We start from the raw sequence: 19,638 nt of genomic DNA on the forward strand, positions 1-19,638 counted from the left end.
TGTAAATATTGTAGGATCTTTACAAATACTATCTTTAAAGTATGTCTCTCAAACTGTGCAGCTGTTATGCTCCTATCCCTCTTACTTCAGATCTTGTTCCTATCTTTTGTTCTAGTCTTGACAAATGCAATTTCATTCCACTGACATAAATCCAGTATCCCATTATATATTAATCACTTATCTTCCATGTCAAAGCCTACCCATCATTTCTCATTCTACATCTAGAGGAAAACTCCCTTCTCCTTTAGGTCCAGGCTGCCAGCTTCCATCATCGCTATGTGTTATTTTTTCAATTAAGTGTCTTCAGGCTTTTTATCCAGGCTGACACCTCACACATCTGTGAACATCCACAAAACTAACTGACTAACCTCTTTCAAACTGCTTTGGCAGGAGACCTATGGAAAATTTTAAAACATAATATTTGCTGATATGCTATGATAACTGACTGTTTTCCCTTGCCTATTTCCACCTGTTGCCTCTACCCCTGTTTTAAATTGTCAGACTTCTGGGTTGGGACTCATAGTGGTTCTGTGCACAGCACCCAGCAGTGGCCTTCCAGTCCATGTCCAGTGCTCTAAAGCACCGTTAAAGGACAGACATGTATTCAAAGAGTATTGATATGCCAATAAACACACTAAGTGCTCTCCTGCTTCTTTCAAAAGAAAAAGAAGAAGTCATCGAATCAACACTGATAAGTTTTCTGGTAGTAACGGTCTGCTGGTATAATTCCTTCACCAAGTATGAGTCTGTGTTAGAAAAGCCCTTAAACCACAATCTAAAGTTTCCAGTGAAATCTATTTTGAAGTCCTCAGTAACCTCTTCTTGCAAATAACTAATCTCACTGTTAAAAACTGTTCTCGTCCTAATGGACTTTGTTATGCCATTACAAGGTGGACTGACAAGCCTCTATTATCAATTTTATTTTCCATATAGTCTCTTTTCTATCCAACTTTTTAAGAAACTATCAAAAAATAATGTCAACACTAAAAAAAGAAGGAAGGAATTTAGGCAAAAAATATCTAGCCTTGTTATTCCTATTTGAGATATATCTTTATACATCCAAGGATATAAAGTCCCAGTTTAAATTTAAAATGTCCATATTAATCTGATTAGCCAACATAAATACATGTCTTTTTCAGGGTTACAATTTTCCACTCTGGATACAGACCCCAATATTGAAAGAACAACCTGCAATATTGTCTCTAGATGTATGACCTTGTATTCGCTTGTACATAAATACTTTATTTGGTATGGTCTCAAATGCTATTCCAGTTGTTCAGTATTATTTCTTGTCTTCTTAATGATGTACTTGTTTTGTGTTGCATCAATTGACACATTTCCTCTCCACTTTTAAAAATTTTTGATCAGCTTCATATTTAACTTTTGTAGAACTAGCATGTTATAAACATTTATGGCACCTCCAAATCAACAAAAAAAAAAAAAGAAATCCTTCAAAAATATCAGACTATTCTTTTCACCTTTATTATTCTCTATTACTTTCTTGCAATTATAAAAACTTTTTTCTAAAACACAAAGTTGTTGGAGGAAATGAAGCAGTGCTACTCAACAACAGCAAGAGTCAAAGCAAGCAAACTGTTATAATGTAACACAAAATTATGAGAAACAGTTTAAACTCTCACTTATTAATCAGATCTTCAAAGATTTTTAGTATCTAAAAATGCAGCACATCTTTCTCTCACATTTTTATCCCTGTGGTATAAAAATCAAAAAAAGCAAATTAGAGACACACCTCCAAACTGTAAGCTGACTTTATTTTCCATGCCTCTTACTCTTTAACAAGCTGAATGGTGTTCCTACCAAACCAACTTCCCACACAGCACACAAGATCAATGCAGGTCCAGCCTCTTCTCTGATGAGCCCCAGCTGCCAAGGATGGAAAGCTTGCATGCTGCAGAACATATGGGGCACAAAGTTTTAATAGCCTGATTCTGTAACACTTGGTTCAGGAAGTTTTTACACATCCTATTAATTATAATAATATCAGTGAGGCTTACCCAGCAAACAAGCCAAAGCAGCTGAGCTCTGCAAGAAGTTTTTCAAAGGTATAATGGAGTTAACCAAAGGGCATTAGTAAGTACTGAAGGAAAAGGGGGGGAGATAATAAAAACAGGCAATCAGCTGCAAAACAGGAGATGAGACTTGAAGGCTACTATTCCCTCTTTCAAGCATAAGATTGATTTTCTACTGCATCCCTAAGCAAATTGTTTGAATCTTTAGCCTTACAGAAATCAGGTTCCACTTTAACTTTTTTTCCTGATACATCTGACATTTCAGCTGACACGAAGCACTTTCCATTGTACCATGACTTCGGTAAAATGGGATGGTTTCTTGTACTACCACTGTATTTTATGCAGCTTCTTCACTTTGCGGTACACCTCTAGTTAGGCAGAAGTTTTAGGATCCTCCTTCTTTGATTAAATACTCCTTTTCCAGACTCATCCCCTCCACTGTTAGGATCCACTTTAAATAAGCACGGGAGGAAAGAAAAATGCAGAAGTACAAGCAAAAGCTAACAGAAAAAATTTCAGAGCTACGCTCGTCAGAATTAGCAATGCTCTTGAAAACTTCCAAATGCAAAGACTGGAAAGCTTTATAGCAGAGGAAGGTTTCCTTGACATGTATTCTGGCTTCCAGAAGTACGTATCTCACAGCAGAATCAGAGGGACATGCCTGCTTAGCCCCTCAGCCCTGACAAGCCACTGCCACTGTGCAGGGCACCACATGTCCAGCCACAGCTCTCATCCAAGAGCCCTGTCCTGGCCATCCCGGTGGGGCCACAGCCACAGCTCCAATGCTCTAGTTTTTCCAAGCCCTGTATTTTTACAGCTGAACATAAAATGAGTTAAAGCACTTTGGAGAGCCAGAAGCAAGTTAAGCTGTCTGCATAGATATAACCTTTGTATTTTCTGACAGTTCTATAGCAAAGAAAATGCATCGTAATCCCAGAAGTTCAAAAATCGTTAACCCGCCTCCTTAAAAACAGGAGAAGTTTCACTTCCCTCTTCATCCTTTCATTATCAGCAGGACTGGATTTCTTCTTTCCCTGTTTTTTGTTGTTTTTTTTTTTTTCTTTAATTTGAACATATTTTTCCATCCGGCCTGTCTTAAGATTTCAGAACTCTCTGGTTTGCCCATTATGTCTGTGTGTGAAAATCAGTATACTGCCAACCCCAGGAGGTAGATTATGTGTTTTCCTTTACACAGGCAAATCTGTATACAGGGACAACACAGCTTTTTCGTCTACTACACAACTATTGGTAAGATAGCAGGGGAGTGCGAGGCACCAGGATTCCTAGTTTCTACTTTCTAAGAGCAGCACATAGTCAAACACTTCCAAAGATGAAAGGTAACAGCATCTTCCTCCGCATCATCAGCAATGAGTGGGTTCCACGCTGTACCTGGAAACCATGGGCTCCTACTTGGGACAAGTTAACCAATTATCATTAAGAGACTAATCCTTCGTAGTGAGGGTCACACTGTATCAGTGTGACTCACCCAGGCATGCAGCATGGTGTGTGTTTTCCGAAACGCAATGCGGTAAAGCAAACGGGCCACAGGTCTCCCAGACTACATATCTGAATCGTATTTTACATTTCGCGTGAAGTGACTTTAGTGCCAACATTCATCCATCCACTTTACAGGTAAGATAACAGAGAGTTAGCTCCTTTAAAAAAAGAATACTAAGCCTTAATGAATAGTAATTACCAGGGAAGGCATACGCATTTTAACAATATTCAATGTAAGAGATAGGCCTATTATTCTTGTTTCTATTAAATCTGCATTAAATAAAAAGATACTTGAATGAAAAAAGGATGATCCTTTTCTCTTTCTAAATAAATAAAATCACATAAAAGCAAGAGCTCCTACAATGGAGTCTACAGCAGGTGCAGAAATTATGCTAAATGAAACAAATTTGCACTGCTTAGTATTTGTTTCAGTTTGCAGTCAGTGGCTATTGTTTTGCATCATATTTATTTATTTAAATACTGAAGTTATTAGTGGTCAAATTTAACATCCCATACAAACATACAATCGTCAACAGAAAATTAAACTGAAAAAAAAAAATACAATAGTCTTCATGAGATTATACTGAAGTGCAAACAAAAGTGGCAAAAGCAATTAATCAACCTTAAATGAGCAAAAGCTCTAGATCAACAACAGGGCTTACAACAAATTAAACCTTTGCAAATGGTCACAGAAATGGGTTTTTTAGTTAAACTATACTGAACTTTAAGAGACTTCAAACTGTTAAAATTGCAACTCAAGGGCAGCAACATTGCTTATGTAGTTACTCGCTATATATATTCATGTTACTAGATTATTTTTTTTAACTTCTTCCCACCAACAACCAAAATGCAGACCTTAAATGAAGTTTACAGTTGTGGAAGAAGCAAGGCCTTTGATGTATTGCAAAAATTGAACTGGTCAAGTCAAAAGTACATTTTAGAACACGTTGATTTGTGGCATGGCTAACAGTTGGGTTTTGTTTGTTTTTGTGTTGTGGTTTTTTGTTTTTTTACTTTTCTGAAGTTTACTGAAACTGTATGTGCTACAAGTACTTCAAAATTGCCATTTGGAAATCAAAAAGTACAAATTCCATGTTTTGCAGGAAATGGATGGTAGGGCTGGAAGCAGTTACTAGCTGTTTTACACAGGCCTTAATACAAGACGCATACATATGTGAAGTAAATTTAACTTGAATTTCTTTTAAAGCATTAGAAAATTCCAAGATGAATTATGAACACTCATTTACTAGCTAATTCACTTTCTCTCAAATTATCTATGACAAATTCAGCAGTACAAACTACTACTGCTGTACCTAAAATGCACAGGCGGCTTTGCAACAATGAAATCTAGTTGATGCACTTCAACAATAACAGGACTTCACCTTCCAAATATCGCATCCACGTTAAGCCTACAGATACACTGTAGGAAATGTCAAAAAGACAGGTCTCTTATGGCAGGTTTTTAAGGAAACCATTCCCATTTTTTCTATAATTGAAGCAAACAGATGATGTAGGGGCTAATTCAACAAGATTTGCTTTCCCAGTCAACTTCATCACTCATTTCTTTCCTTCTGTTTTCTTTTATTGGACATATATGGCACTTTCAACTTGAAATAAAATCTAAAACAGCAACACAAGGAGAAAGAGGCTTATTCAGTACCTTTGATGCTGCACAAGGAGGAAGATGAAGAGCTAATCTGCAACAAAGCTGTTCCACCCTGTTGGCTTGATGCCCCTTCAACTCATCTACTATCTTTTGAAATCTATGTCAAACAAGTTGGCCAAAAACAACAGTGAAGTTTAGCATTGTAAGACGATTCTCCACTAGCTTTTCACTTGCCTTTTCCATTCACACTCCTTATTTCCCAATAATCTTACTCAGCTGGGATGTCCTGGTTGAAACGAAGAAATTCATGGCAAATGCTGTTGCAGACCAAGCACCATGAGGTGCAGGCACAGCAGCTTTCATCCCAACCTTGTGGTCTGCAGCCACCTGCAGTCCTGCACTTCTCAGTTTAAGGAGTAAATCAGACTGTGTCCAACTCCAGCCTGTGAGTTGTGGTCACTGGTGAAACAGAGGTTCTTTGTTACACTGAGAAGTAATCCAGCCTGAGCAGAGCCTGAGAAGAGGGAAACTCTCCGTAAGCTTACCCCAGGAGAGATCCCAGCCTGCTGGAGAGACCAGGGAGGAAGCTTTTGGCTGCTCCTCCAGTGAGGCTGGGCCATGACGAGGGAAAAGCACAAAACGTCCATCAGAAGGCCAGAGATGGAGCTCAGCAGTAACAATGTACTGGTACAGAGCACAGAGAAGCTCCAGTCCTCCCTCAGGAGATCTCTGGTGCAGCACATTGAAGTCCTCAAGTCAAGTGCATGAAACAACAGCAGAGAGAGACTGAATCCAACACCTCTGCCTGGTCCAGTTGTGTTATTGTATTTCTTGTCCATCTGCATCATGACTCAAGTCCATCTAAGAGCTTAAAGGGTTATATTACAATTATACCCTGACACAGTATAAAGCAAACTAACAGCAAAAAGTGGTTTAGATGAGAAACGCCCTGCACAAAGAAACAACCTACCAAGAAAAAACACTGACACTCTCTTAAAGAATATATTTTCCTATACATTTCTATTCTTAAGAACTGAGGTTAAAAGCGTAGTGAATGCTTCCCTCATAGAGTTAAACTATCCTTTGTGTGAAAGGCTAATTTCTCTCAGAAATAATTTCTGCACACATTTAAATAATTCACAAGAAAAATGCACTGTCTACTGAGAGAATGATAACATTTGTTGAGATCAACCAAAAGGCCAGATGTGAGCAATACTGCAACACCACCAAAAGAAATGGGCTTAGCTAATTTTTCTCATTTGGACAGTATCTCTTTCATCAGGTCATTAGCTTCTTCATTTTTCTTCTGTGTAAGTGTCAGGGTTATCACAAACTGGTGCAGAAAACAGGCACTTAGTGAGAAACCTAATAATCTATGAACATGATGGGCAACGCAAGAACCTGTTTCTGTCCTCCTTTGTCCATACAGTCTTAACTTACATTAAGGAAATTCTTCCAGTCCTCATCCAAGGATCTCTGTTTAGAGAAGCCAGTTTAGTTCTCACAGTTACTGTGCCTGGAGTTGGGCTGATTTCTCAGTCTCCAAAGCCTTTCAGCAGGTGAATGGGAAATAGTAGACAGATTAAATTAGAAGATCAGAACGTACAGTCACTGAGCTTCAGAAAGCAATTTACTGGCGTTGTCTATTTATTTATATCAACACCTCATAACCATTAATGAATTTATCTCTACTGCACTGAGATTAAGCAACTCTATCATAAAGTTCCACAAGAAGTCCACATCTGAGCCAAGAACTATAAATTTTAGGACAGCACTTTGTCTGCATCATCATAATTCTTCACAATGTTAAAAGCAGTTAATTTCAACCTCATGAGCCAGTGGCTGCTGCACCCTTCCCCACCTACTTAAGATAAAAAATGTTTGTTTCTCTTAAGGCCATTCTTGCCTATTACATCCCTATTGCTGTGCACACCCCTGACAACAGTTTATTGAACTTAAGAACAACAAGTGTTTTTCAGTTATAGGCCGATAGTCTGACATGTGCAAAACCTGCTTCCCCCCTCCAATGCACAATGCCCCCTTCAGGCAAAAGGGAAGGGAAATGAAAAACCAGAGGGATGGGGAAGAACGAAGAAAATTTAAGCAAACATTACCAAAAAAAAAAAAAAAGGCTAAACAGTGGTAAAAGAGCTTCCTACACTAACAGGGAAAAAAGAAAATACGAATCCAACAAAGGCAGTCCACACTTAAAACGCTCATCTTTCTCTGCTTACACACTCCCGTTTTTCATTTTTCTCCTGATCGTCTTTTGGGTATGAAACTTCATTGCCTTCACCACTGTTTAGAGCAGTTTCAAGAAGGGTACAGGGAGGCAAGTTCTGAAATCCTTTCCATGTACACCAAACTCTACATATACGCAAAAAGGAGGAAAAATACTTAATTTTAACTTACAGCTCTAAGCAAACCCACATTTCTACAAGGCAATCAAAGGCTGACAAACGCACAGATACGAGCAAAAGTACCAACATTTGCTATCCATAAAAAATAATCTTTAAATCTATTATAATCTAGTCATCCCTACAGACCTCCAACAGACACGGCCCATGCCTATTTATCAAGAGTTAAACAAGAAAGTAAAGATTTCTGGGAGGCTTTCAATTTTGTGCCTAAAATCCTAAGTTTAGGTTGCTCTACTTGAAATATAGAGAAATAAAGAATCATGATTTATCTATTGTATCTGATATGTTTTTTGTATTTTTGTATGTATCAGAAGTACAAAAACTTTCTGGAGACAGTAATTTGCACTAGGTTAATAATTACTGGTTCGAAACATACTGGAGAACAAAACAGATTTTCTCAATATACTGTATCATCTTCTGCTAGCAGGCACACACAAAGCACAATGAGAACAAATTACATTCAGGCAGTACTAATGTTCAAGATTTTAATATCACTGTCCTTACTACAACTATATAAAACTCTCTGCATAAAGGTTACCTCTAACACATCTTCCAACTCTTAAACACATTAAAAAACACCCTTATTACATTGTACATTTCACCACAACACAAGAAAAGGTTAGCTCCCAATAATAACCTTATAAAGAAAGTACAGTATCAGTTAAATGGATTTTAAGTAAGGGTCCAAGATCATATTAGGCAGCAATTATAAGCTACAAATTGTATTTCATATCTTCAGCAAGAGTTAGCACAAGTCTTGCTGAGTCAAATCTCTGCTATAAAACCCCTTGCCATGTTTTAAATGCCGCAAGCAGCTGAGCCCTGAGGGGTTAAAGCTAATGCTAAAGGTAAAGGCTTGAAGAGTTGACCACGTATCTCATGGCCAGAGATCTAAGTGTGTCAGTCACGGGCAAACATACCATTCTGTGTTCGCCAGTGAGGGCCAGGGGTAATAGATCAAGTTCATCAGCTGCTGCAGAGCCTACCAGAGCAGCAGCAGGGCGAGACATTAGTTTCACTGTGCTTACAGCTATCTGAGCAGTAAAGGTGACACTGGATGGTGACTCACTATTTCCATCCATCAAAGGAAAGCAAACGCATTAAAAGTGTTTCTTCCAAACAATGACTCCTGACAAAGAGGCCCCCTCAGTGTAAGGAGTAAAAAGATATGAAAAAAGAGCCCACCCCAACCAGAAGGACTCAAAGAACGAGCAATCTCTTACCACAGCCCCCCAGCTTAGCAAAGCAGCTGTCCTTGCAGCCTGACCCAAAGCGTCACCTGCAAAGGCCACGAGCCACCACTGCGCTCCACAGCCAGGCTGAGCACTCACCTCACCACCTCCACAGAAGGTTCCCCCAGCCCGTGGAGAAGCAGGGGGACCCAGGGGATGTTCCCACTGGAGGAGGTCTCCAAGAGGAGCAGCTCGCTCCCTCCCAAGCGCGCGGCACGGGCTTGGGTCTGTGTCTTGTTTTGCTGCTGAAGCATTCCAGGCTATGTCAGTTTGGATTGCAACATAAATATTGTGCAACTGCAGACTCCTTAGTTCCAATTATGGTAATATTGCAGGTGACAATGAGAAAGATATTTTTAATAGTCTCAGGTCACATTCTGCTCCCACTCATCTGTGACTTGGATGAAGAAAAATTCAGCTAAAGGCAACTTTTTGTTAAACGAATTTGAAGCAAAATTGCATGCACAACAGTGACTTGAAAAAATGGTGTCTTCCCCATTCTGGTAGTAATTTAGTGGTAACAACAAAGACCCAAATGGCAGTCATAGAGTATAGAAGAGATTGCTGCACATGCACAGTAGCACTGATCCTGCAGCACACAAGACCCCACAGCCACAGCACAAGATATGTCATGCCTGGCTGCTGTGCTTGCCTGATTAGGATGGACATGACTGATTTAAAACAAGTATATATGTTCAACTTTCAAGAATATCTTTTTCATATGTCTTTGGATCCTCACCAATGATGTACCTGACCTCTGTATTCTTTCAGATTCATTTACTGAATAAATGGAAGTGAAGACTTTAAAGTATTTAAATACTATGAAGAAAGTCACTTTAAATATCAGTTTTTCATCTTAGTGGTAATTGGCTCAGAGCCTATCAACAGTTGGTGTATGAACCTGTAATGGAAGAAAAACTGTAAAACTGAAAACACTTGGATTTGGCTTAAATACACACAAGTGGTCCACCAGCCCTGGTCTTGGTGGCTTTGAAGAGCAGCCAAGTAGCCCGTAACAACCTCAGAAACCAGTTCTGCACATGAACATACAAACACAATCCAAAGCATCAACCACCTTCAGTGCCTAAGCCAAAACAAGGAGTCTTCAAGTCAACTTCAGAAAATTTTGGATCAAGGCTGAAGGTCTTGGGAGAGATTTTTCAACACAGGTATGTGGCCATCCTCTCAAGTACATTCCCACCTGAAGCATGAAGACAGGCAAAGCCATGTGAAGGGCACCTGTGTGCCGCACGAGGTAGGAAGCTCTGAGCAGGGGGTTATGCTGGGTGGCAGGATGACACTGGAGGATTGAGCTGGTCCATCACTCACCACTTCAGACCCCATAACCAGTCCAAGCCACCCTGAACCTCAAGACCACTTCAGCGGTTGACCATCTGCTGGGACATGGCAAGACACTGATGACACAAGGCATACTTAGCCTGGAAATTAATACAAACCTGATCTGGAAGCACCCTCCCTCATTTTTTTAAGGAAGATTTTGGAAAGAGCAGGTTTTCCTATCACAACCCTTAAAATAGGTTTTGTATATTGTGAAAGCCACTCCCTAGCACAGTCAGTTCCTGCCCAGAAGAATCCCACTCCTCGACTCCTTGAGGACATGGGCTGTTTTAGCAAAGGACTGAACATTTTTGTCTTCACTGACAGCACTCTTCTTCAGGATGTTTTCTGCCCCATAGCCTGAGATGCAGCAAATCCACCAGATACATTGATTTTCCTTCTGAAGGCCACAGCCTCCTTCCCAGAAAGCTGTGGATGGACACGGGAGTTCTGCACTGCTGCACAGCCACGCATGCAAGCGCTGGCAGGGGCACCCGCCGCTCCCAAAGCTGCACAGCTCTGCACAGAAACCTCTGGGCAACCAGCAGCTTCCCCACTGAGCAGAGTACTGAAGCTTATACGCAAATATTTTGACAGTTTTACCATTCGTCTGGCTTCTCTGTGATCTGAAAGCATGATCTGCTTCCCAGATACAAACAACAAAACAAACAGACAAACAAAAAAAAACCCCACAACAACAAAAAACCCTCAACTAACATTTTTGAAAAAAAAAAAATTCTGGTTGCTCAGGTATATTTCACATCCTTTCCTGGTCAATAATAAACAGAGGCCCCAGAACAGATTGGTCACCACATCCAATGCTGAACACATCTTTAACTCTTTTACAAGATGCCAGTAACTTAAAATAGAATTAAATACCAAATATGTCACAGCTTCTGTCACAATATGCTTAATTCCTTTTCTTAAGGAAAAGAATGTGCAAGGATTTATGACACTGTGTGAAGCTTCTTCCATGTATTTAATATAGTTATCTGTTGAATTACTGACCATACGTATTCTTCAATGTACGCTGACAGTTATTGTGTACCCAGAACAATTTACAGGCATCACCACAACATTAAAAGTAATTTAAATGCATTCAAGACTGGTAACAAATGAGTCTGAATGAATTTCTGTGTGAAGGCATTTCACGATCTTTAGCAAAGTACCGTCCTAATATTTTTACAGTTTTAGCACCCATATATTCCACTAATTGATTTTCAATGAAGAATGATTTTTAGCATTTATCAAGGAGTCCTCAGCACCCTTCCTCTTACATTCACCTTGCTGTACATATGATAATCACTTACTCCTTACTGAATTAAATATGTTCTTCTACAAAGAAGAAAACATGTTGACCCAAGTGAAAAGCATAACAGTTCACCAGCGACGTGTATCTTTGCAGTCTGTGCACACCTGAATGCATTAGGTTTTTGTGTTTTCATTTTTAGGTCATGAGAATACTGTAAGTACTGTAATGAAACCACAATCCTGTCTGTGTTCTCTCACAGAGAAGTGCCTTGAATCATAAATATTTCAATTACTGTGTTTTAGACTCTAAAAGGTTCTCGCCTCTGTTTTCTATACACTTTTCTTCCCTTTATCTTCAAAAGAGATCTGTCCCTCCTCTGCCACACTAAGAAAGTGATACTTTGATTTGTAGTAAATAAAAATCGACTTTCAATACAACAACTAATAAGTTTCCAAATACACACATTGGAATTAACAAGATCTAATATTTTTAAAATATCCTACAGCACTCTTCAGGCTCAATCATGGCCAGCTCAAACTGGCAGCACCTCTGTGAGTAACACCGGCGCGCAAAAAGTTAATTATTTCTTCCCATAAAATGAAGCGAAAGTGAAAAATTTATTTCATCTGTTGGACACCGGATAGAAATCACACTGTTCTTTCTCAGGCAAACCCAAGCCCCCACTCTCTGAGTGGCTGCCCACCTCCCGACAGCGCTGCCCGGGCCTTCGCTGGCTCTGGCCCAGCCACATGTTTTCTCTGGCCTCTTTCCACAGCACTCCCCAACCCTCCATTGTGTGTTGTCCCTCTCCTTCCCAAAGCCCTTCGCGGCTTCCCACCGCTAACCCTTAAAATTTTCTCAGCATTATTTGTACATGGTAAAACCTGACAGTTTCTCATCTAACTTCCAAGCAGTTAAATGTCAGGTACAGGTTTTATTACACAGGTATTATTGCCCACCACTTGTTTTACTAAGTGGGTTCCAATTCCAGGAGAACAATGTGCTTCCTCAGCATCAGTAGTAAGAGTTGCAAAAAAAGAAATCAACAACATAATTGAAAGGAACCTTTTTACATGAAGATAGCACTGACTGGAAGTCGAAGTTTAAATGGAGTTTAGGGACATTCACCTTGTTTTAATTTGCTTTGCCACTCCTGGGCAAATTCAAAATCAACATCTGATACATCATTAGCACAGTATTATGCTTGAAATAATTTGGCAACTCTGAGATTGTTTTTCTGAACACAAGTTCCTTAGTTTGCAGGCTGAATTATCCAATTTGGTCCTGTTAGGCAATCAATGCAATATGCTAAACTTGTACAGCCATCCTCCCTCCTTCCCTCAAAGGACATATCATGAGAATCATAGCGGCAATATCCACCAAGATCAGAGTGTTTTAACACATATATGTGTCAAAAACATAATTTGTCAAATTATGTCAAATACATAATTTCAAATTATGTCAAATAATTAATATTTTTAAAATATGTATCATGCTGGTTTAGGTTAAAATAGACGGATAATTGAACAACTCAGTATTTAAATTTACTCAGGAGAGAAACTGTGGCCAACGTTGGAAAATATGTACCATGTTGCAAGAGAAAAATTAAGTTATTCTAATAGGACTGTGTATCTTCTTTCAATGAAACATCAGTCTTAAAAGGTAGAGGACATTTTCCATAAAAACGTAAATACTTATCCAAATAAATAATGTGCTTAGAAAAACTTAACAATTTTCTAGTTATATATAACAATACACCACCTAACTTCAAAACACCACTTTTCAAATGAATTTCCGATTTTCGGCCCAACAGTAAAGAGTATCTCCCACAGGAAAAAGGCTGGCACGAGCCCGCTGGAATCTCAGTCATCCTCACAACATCCTGGAGGCAAACTAACTGAAATGGGACTGAGATTAGCAATTTATAGAAATACTTAGCCCGATGCAATTTGCAGCCGTGGTCTGATGCACAGCAGAGGTCCAAAGGACCAGCTTACTGAGCAAGCAACCTGCAGCATCCCTGTGGACCCTGCAACCACCAATGGACTGGAAACTTCTCAAAACAGAGACACCCCACCACCCGCTTTCAGTACCTGCTCCCCATAGGAAGAAGACTGAAGCCTCTTGGTAAACAAGGCAGCTCCACAGGCAACCCAAAGCCAGCCTGTGAACCCCAAAGCAGGCTTAGGTTTTAGGATGGAGATCTGTCATCACTCCATCCACCCCAGAAGGGTCATCATGCATCAGGGCGGGGGGGGGGGGGTGCAGAGAGGAGGGACACAGGGCATTAAATGTCCCTTCTGCATGCTGACTGAAGGTGCTGCCTGTCCCTTAAACCCACCTGCCTGTTGCCCCCTCTCACAGCCTGACCAATTAGAAAGCCATCAATGTTACCTAAAGCCACAGCAAAGCAGAAGAGATATCCACACTCGGGGCACACTGAGCGTACATCTTGTGGTATCCAAGGGAATCAGCAGCCAGACAGACTAACGTACATATTTAAATAAGAAATAAACTGCAGCAAAACCCTTTCCAGCTACAGACATGTGATTACTATTTGCAGGAAGAAGAAATAACTAACTAAACGGATGAAAAGTTAAGCCTACAATGTTCTTATTCCCCCTCCTGAACAACCTCAACAATTTACTAAAAAGACTTAAGACAGTTAATAGTCTAACACAATGTGCTTAACATCTTAATTTCATTTTTCTTAGAACAGGAACTGAAATCGTGACATTAAACACAATTCCACACATAACTCACTCTTCAAACTTCAGTTTCTAACATCATCCCAAACTGCACTTTGGTGAACTAATAAACATTGTAGCAACTGTTCATTAAAGAGATTATTTTCAGCTACTTCAGTGATGACAGCATAGGCGAGCTATTGCTGGCACTTTTAAATCCAGCTTTCTGAAGCTAAACACGGTCTTGCTTTTAAAACGCAAACCTAGCAGAAATGGAAAAAAAAAAAAGGCAGAAATACCAAAACATATGCAAATCTTGCATCAAAGGATAGATGCCTGTTACAATTTGTAGTAAACATCTTGGAAGTTTTTAAAAGTAGTAAGTGTGATTCAGCTACTGAGAGCCTCAGAAAGGAGAAAAAAAGATGATCCATGTTAAATAATACTTGACAGATTGTTCCTTATTTTTATGTCAATCTAGAAGTTTTGAAATTTAAGTTTAAAACTACCTATTGAAATTACTACCATAAGGTAAGTATGCTCTTGTGAATGAGCACATGTAGAAGAAAACCTCCAAACAACTAACAGTGAACTATGTAACTGGAATTTTAAGATTTATCTGACGTTAGTTTATTACAGCTAACCTTTTCTATAATTTCATCTTTTTTATTCAATTTTTCTGGTGCTACTAATTTACACATGCAATCAAGAAAGATCTCAAGTCAAAACAGGACAGGGAACGGGAATCTAAATGACAAGTATTTCTTCTAACAAGGATTAGTTGAGAGGTATGCTGCAGTGGCTGTGAAAAAAGTAGATAATTTGCATTACTTCTAGACCCACTAGCTGTCACAAAATTTAAAAAGAATAATCAGTTCGAGTGTACTAAAAATTATTATTTTGCAACAAAGTTGAGAGCATTTTTCAGTTTGACCATGATTCACAATTTTCTCCAGTCAAAATCATTCCATGGGTACTTCTCAGTGACCTATGTCCTAAATAATTTTCAACTCCTATGAGCAAGTGACCTCTTCACGATCTGACTAACAAAGAAAAAAACATGATGATTCCCATGAACAGTTCTTTTTGAACCACCACCAGAATTTAATTTCTCCAAAATAAACCTGGTAAAAATAGAAATGCAACAAAAGAGTACTCAGTGTTCAAGAAATATTAATTAATCACCCTATCAGAAAGATGGATAAATACCAGCCCTCACAATTTTGATGATGAAAAAACAAAGAGGTTAAGTGACATTTTCAATGACACATAGCAAAACACTGCCACAACAGGGATCACATCTCAGAAGTTTTCTATTGTTTTCAGCCCACTAGCCTTGAATAACTCCTGTGCATGCAATGCTGAATCAGGTATATTCCTCAGAATATAAAAAGCTTATTCTAGCTCACATATATCAGTCAAAAAAAAAAAAAAAAAAAAAAAAGCTTATGCTACAGTACTTTTTTTAAAATACATTGGAGTCCAAAAAGAACTTTTCTAAAAATATACTGGAGTCTGACAGGAATGTTTCTAAGCAAATGCACCTTTAATCTTAAAATGCTAGTTACGATGCATTCTAATGCAGAAAGCATTTTAAAATGTATAAGCAACAGATGATTAACAACAAAAAAGAGTCACTTCCAAAACCTAAGAAACTCAACACCTGACTATTGTACAAACCCTAGTGCAGCTTTAAAATAGTACTGTGTATTCACTAATTAAAATATCCTGAACTTGATACACTTACTTTACTCTTCCTCACACTCGAAAAACTCTAATTTGGTTGTTCCCTATAGACTCTCTGGTAATTTTACACAAATCTTCAATGTACAAAAAGCTACTAAACATTTAGGGTTTTTTCCTCTCTCAAAGGTTATAAACACTGTAGCAAAGATCTTGTGACAAAACATAGGAATCACTGAGGTTAAAACTAAAAACAAAGAAATATCCAAATATTTATACAACTGATTCTGCTTAAGCTTCCTAGTAAGGTTACTGTTAAATCTTAAAGCTTACAACAACAAGGCCTCACATTAAGCAGTATATTTCAGGTGCTATATATTAACAAAATAAATTACAATGCCTAATTATGTATCTTTTGTATGTCACTAAGTGACCTATCAATTGTCATGAAGGTTACGATGTGTGTTTTGGAAATGCTGTATTTGAAACACTCTTTCATTTCACTTAACCGTTTAGTAATCTAATATTCTGAGTAGTTAAATTAATGATTTAAGTGTACAAAAATGCTACAGAACACTAACATTTTTAAGAACTACATTAAAATAGCAAATTACTGAGAAACACGGGTCTTTTCAATATCTATATTTAATATGAACAAATTATTACAGTCAGGACAAGCCTTAAATTAAAGATAAATACTAATTTGAAAACTAAAAATCTATATCTCACTCAAAAGGGTTTAGTGTAGCATTAGAGAAACTGATTTAATAATTAATCATATTTTCTTTAGAGTAATATTACTAGCAGTAATGTTTTTCCTTAATGGTTTTAAATTACCTAGCACGGGGAAAAAAAAAAAAAAAAAAAAAGTAAACCTGTCAAAATCTCTTAAAACTTTATCTCCAACTTCTTTCCCCCCCTCACCAATTAATGTGGGCATACAGGCACCATGCACAACTTCCTAGTGCCATATTTGCAACGAAATTTGCAAGGGCCTGATCCAAGCCCACTGAGTCAACGGAGCGATTCCTATGGATGTCAGTGAAAAGATTCCCACTCCCTCAAGTGACTTTTGGAGAGGGTCTTTTATGTGAGGAAAGACCAGGGGAAATCCTCTTTGGAAGGGGAACTTCTGCATTTCTCTCTGTAATAAAGTGCATAAACAAACACGGCCTCTTAAAAACAGAAGTGATTCCCAGGTGGAAATTACTGCACGTTCTTCCATCTGCAGCTCTGTGCTCTTTACACACAGACGGTGATACTATAAATTTAGGGTGGTTGCTTTTGAGATTATTTTTCCCCTGAGAATACACCAGCAGCCTGTTTTCTGTCCAGACTATTCTCACAAGTTTTAAATTAATGTTTTCCTGCCTGTACTGACTACTCGTCCACAGCCCAGGCTTTGCCCTTCTGCCTGAAGCCCCATCCTGAGACCTCACCAGCGCTCACCAGTGCACTCGGCCGGGGGCTATGCTGGGAAATGGGCCCGCAGACTCCTGAACCTGACACGAACTGAACTGCGGGGAAGAGCAAAACCACCTCACTGAGTGTCTTTACCCTTCACCAGGACAGCTCAGACGGGTGGCAAAGGGCTTTCCAGCAGGTTAAGGGAGGCTGAGAGCTGTGCAGCCTGCGCATCCCGCGCTCAGCACAGCAGAAAGCGCAGCGAGAAGGCACCCATGCTCGCCCTCTCTGCCCTGGCACCCCTGGCTGGAGAAGCAAACCCCAGCGTTCCTCACAGCCACGGGTGCGCTACCTCACCCCGCTCCTCAAAATTAAACTTTCAAAACTTTCCAGGTCCCGCAGTCCTCTTGAATTTCAAGAGCCAATTCCAGGGTAAGGCCGCCATGCACCAGCCACGGAGGCCGCCTCAAGAACTCCGCAGCTGTAGCATCATTATTTATTAATTCTTGGGTTTAGGGTTTTTTTGTCTTTTGGTGGAAGGGCTGCAAGCGAAAGGGGCGGGGGGTGAGGCTGCCCCTCGCTGCAGCCCGAACAGCGCCGGCAGGCTCGGCCGTCCCGTGGGCACCCCCGCGGCCCTGCGCTTTCCCGCCCACGCCAGCGGGGGCGCCCCGGGGCAGCACGGCGCGGGGCGCCCCCAGGGCCGCCGGCAGCGGCGGCCCCTCCGCGCGGGCGGACGGGCAGAGAGGCGGAGGCGGGGGGGGGGGCGCGCCTCTCCCTCCGGCAGGCAGGCAGCACACAAAGGAGAAACGTGACACGTTTCTTCACCGGGGCTGTCTGCTGGGGAGGTCTCGGGGAAAGAGAAAAAAAAAAAGAAAAACATAAGTGGGGTGGGGGGAAGCACTCACGGTGAGGCGAGCCGAGGACGGCCGAGCCTCTCCGGCACACACTCCCTCTGAAGCCCGGCCCCGAGTTCTCCCCGCCTCGCACTTCTGTCCCCGTACGGGGAGGCTACAGGTTGTTTGTTTTCAATTACGCGGGGGGGGGGTGCGTGGCTTCCGCGGCCCTGCGCGGGGACTGGGTGGTACCCGCCAACCCGTGCTGCCATCCGCGGCTGCCCCGGGAGATTTGAGAGGAGCCGCCACCCCGCTCCCGCGACCGGTCCGGTCCGCCGGGTTAGTGAGGCAGAGCCCAAACTCCAGCCGGGGCACAACCAGCCTCCTGCCGCCGAGCGTTCCCCCCACCACCGGTGGCGATGCATTTTTGTCAGCGGTGCCCCCGGGTGCCGGGAGACCTGACACATGTCACTCCTGCGGCCGCGCCGGCCGCGGCCAAACTTTCCCGCGGCGGCGGCAAGTCAGTGAGCGGCGGCGGGGGGAGAGCGGGTGGAAGTAGCAAGTCACACCGGGGAGCGGGAGGAGGAGGGGACGGGTGTGCGGGGGGGTAGCACTTACCGGGAGGAGACACCATGCGGGGCGTCCCGGCGAGCTGACACCGAGAGAAAGGGCGAGCGGAGCCGCGCGCAGCCGCGCGCACATGCAAAGTCTCTGCGGGCGGAGCCGCCGCCGGGACGCGCGGGCCAGGGGAGCGGGGGCGGGCGGGCGGCGCGGGGGCCTCCGCGGGTGCGGAGCGGCGGCGGTGCCTGGCGGCCTCCCGCCGGCTGGCGCTGCCTCGCGCTGGCGGTGCCGCGCTCCCTCCCCCGGCGTGCGGGTCCGCCCGTGTGCGGAGTGTGCCGCCTGTGTGTATGTGTTTTGTTGGGAATGCAAAAAAAAAAAAAAAAAAAAGGGAGAAAAAAAAAAAGAAAAAACCGGCTGCTGCACACACCGACTCCTTTGGAGAAAGGGGAGTGAAGAGGGAGCCCTCACATGATCGCGAAGTGGCCTGCACAGAAGTGCTAATAATGCGGGGGGGGGGGGGAGCAGCGGAGGGGGATGGCAACAACAAAAAAAAGTGCGGCGGGACGCACTGGGCCGTGCCCCGCTCCGCTCCGCGCCTCCCCCGGCCGGTCCCCGCCGGAGCGGAGTGCTGCGGGCCGCGGCGGGCGGCAGGTCCACCTGCTATGTAAACAAACCGTCGGGGAAGTTGTTTGCTCTCGGCGGCGGCCCCCTCCCCGCCCCCTCTCCTCCCCCCCGCCCCCGCCGCTCCTCTCCTCCGGCTCCGTTAGACACAACGAGTTTAGCAGACGGGCAGAAAACAAAGCCGGGTGTTGTGCTGGCAGTGCCGGCTGTCTGCAGCTTGCTGGCAACCCCCGAGGTGCCGCGGCCCTCGCGCGAAGGCAGGCCCGGGGGACCCGCGTGGGAGGCGGCCGCGCAGGTCTGGCCGCCGGCGGCAGCTGTGCCGAGAGGGCACGCGTGGGGCTCGAAACTTTCTTTCTCTTCCCTCCCTCCCCGCCCCCGACATTTCGGAGCAAGGTGCAGGAGCCCCCCGGCTGCCCGCAGAGGGAACCGTCAGCTCTCCCCGTGTGTGGCGGCAGCGCGGCGGGGAGCGGGGAG

At 42.3% G+C, this 19,638-nt stretch overlaps 1 protein-coding gene across 3 annotated transcripts in view; it reads right to left on the bottom strand.

Moving 5' to 3' along the window:
- Window positions 1-19,240, bottom strand: part of FOXP2 (forkhead box P2) — a 424,704-nt gene extending 405,464 nt beyond the window's left edge. For all 3 annotated transcript variants that reach the window (XM_082075945.1, XM_082075946.1, XM_082075944.1), the window contains exon 1: window positions 18,601-19,240. The gene's annotated coding sequence lies outside the window, so the exon portion shown is untranslated. The remainder of the gene's footprint in view (window positions 1-18,600) is intronic.
- Window positions 19,241-19,638: the final 398 nt, after the last annotated feature.

The sequence above is a fragment of the Streptopelia decaocto genome (genome assembly GCF_964273445.1).
Source record: "Streptopelia decaocto genome assembly, chromosome: 1".
Lineage (NCBI taxonomy): Eukaryota > Metazoa > Chordata > Aves > Columbiformes > Columbidae > Streptopelia > Streptopelia decaocto.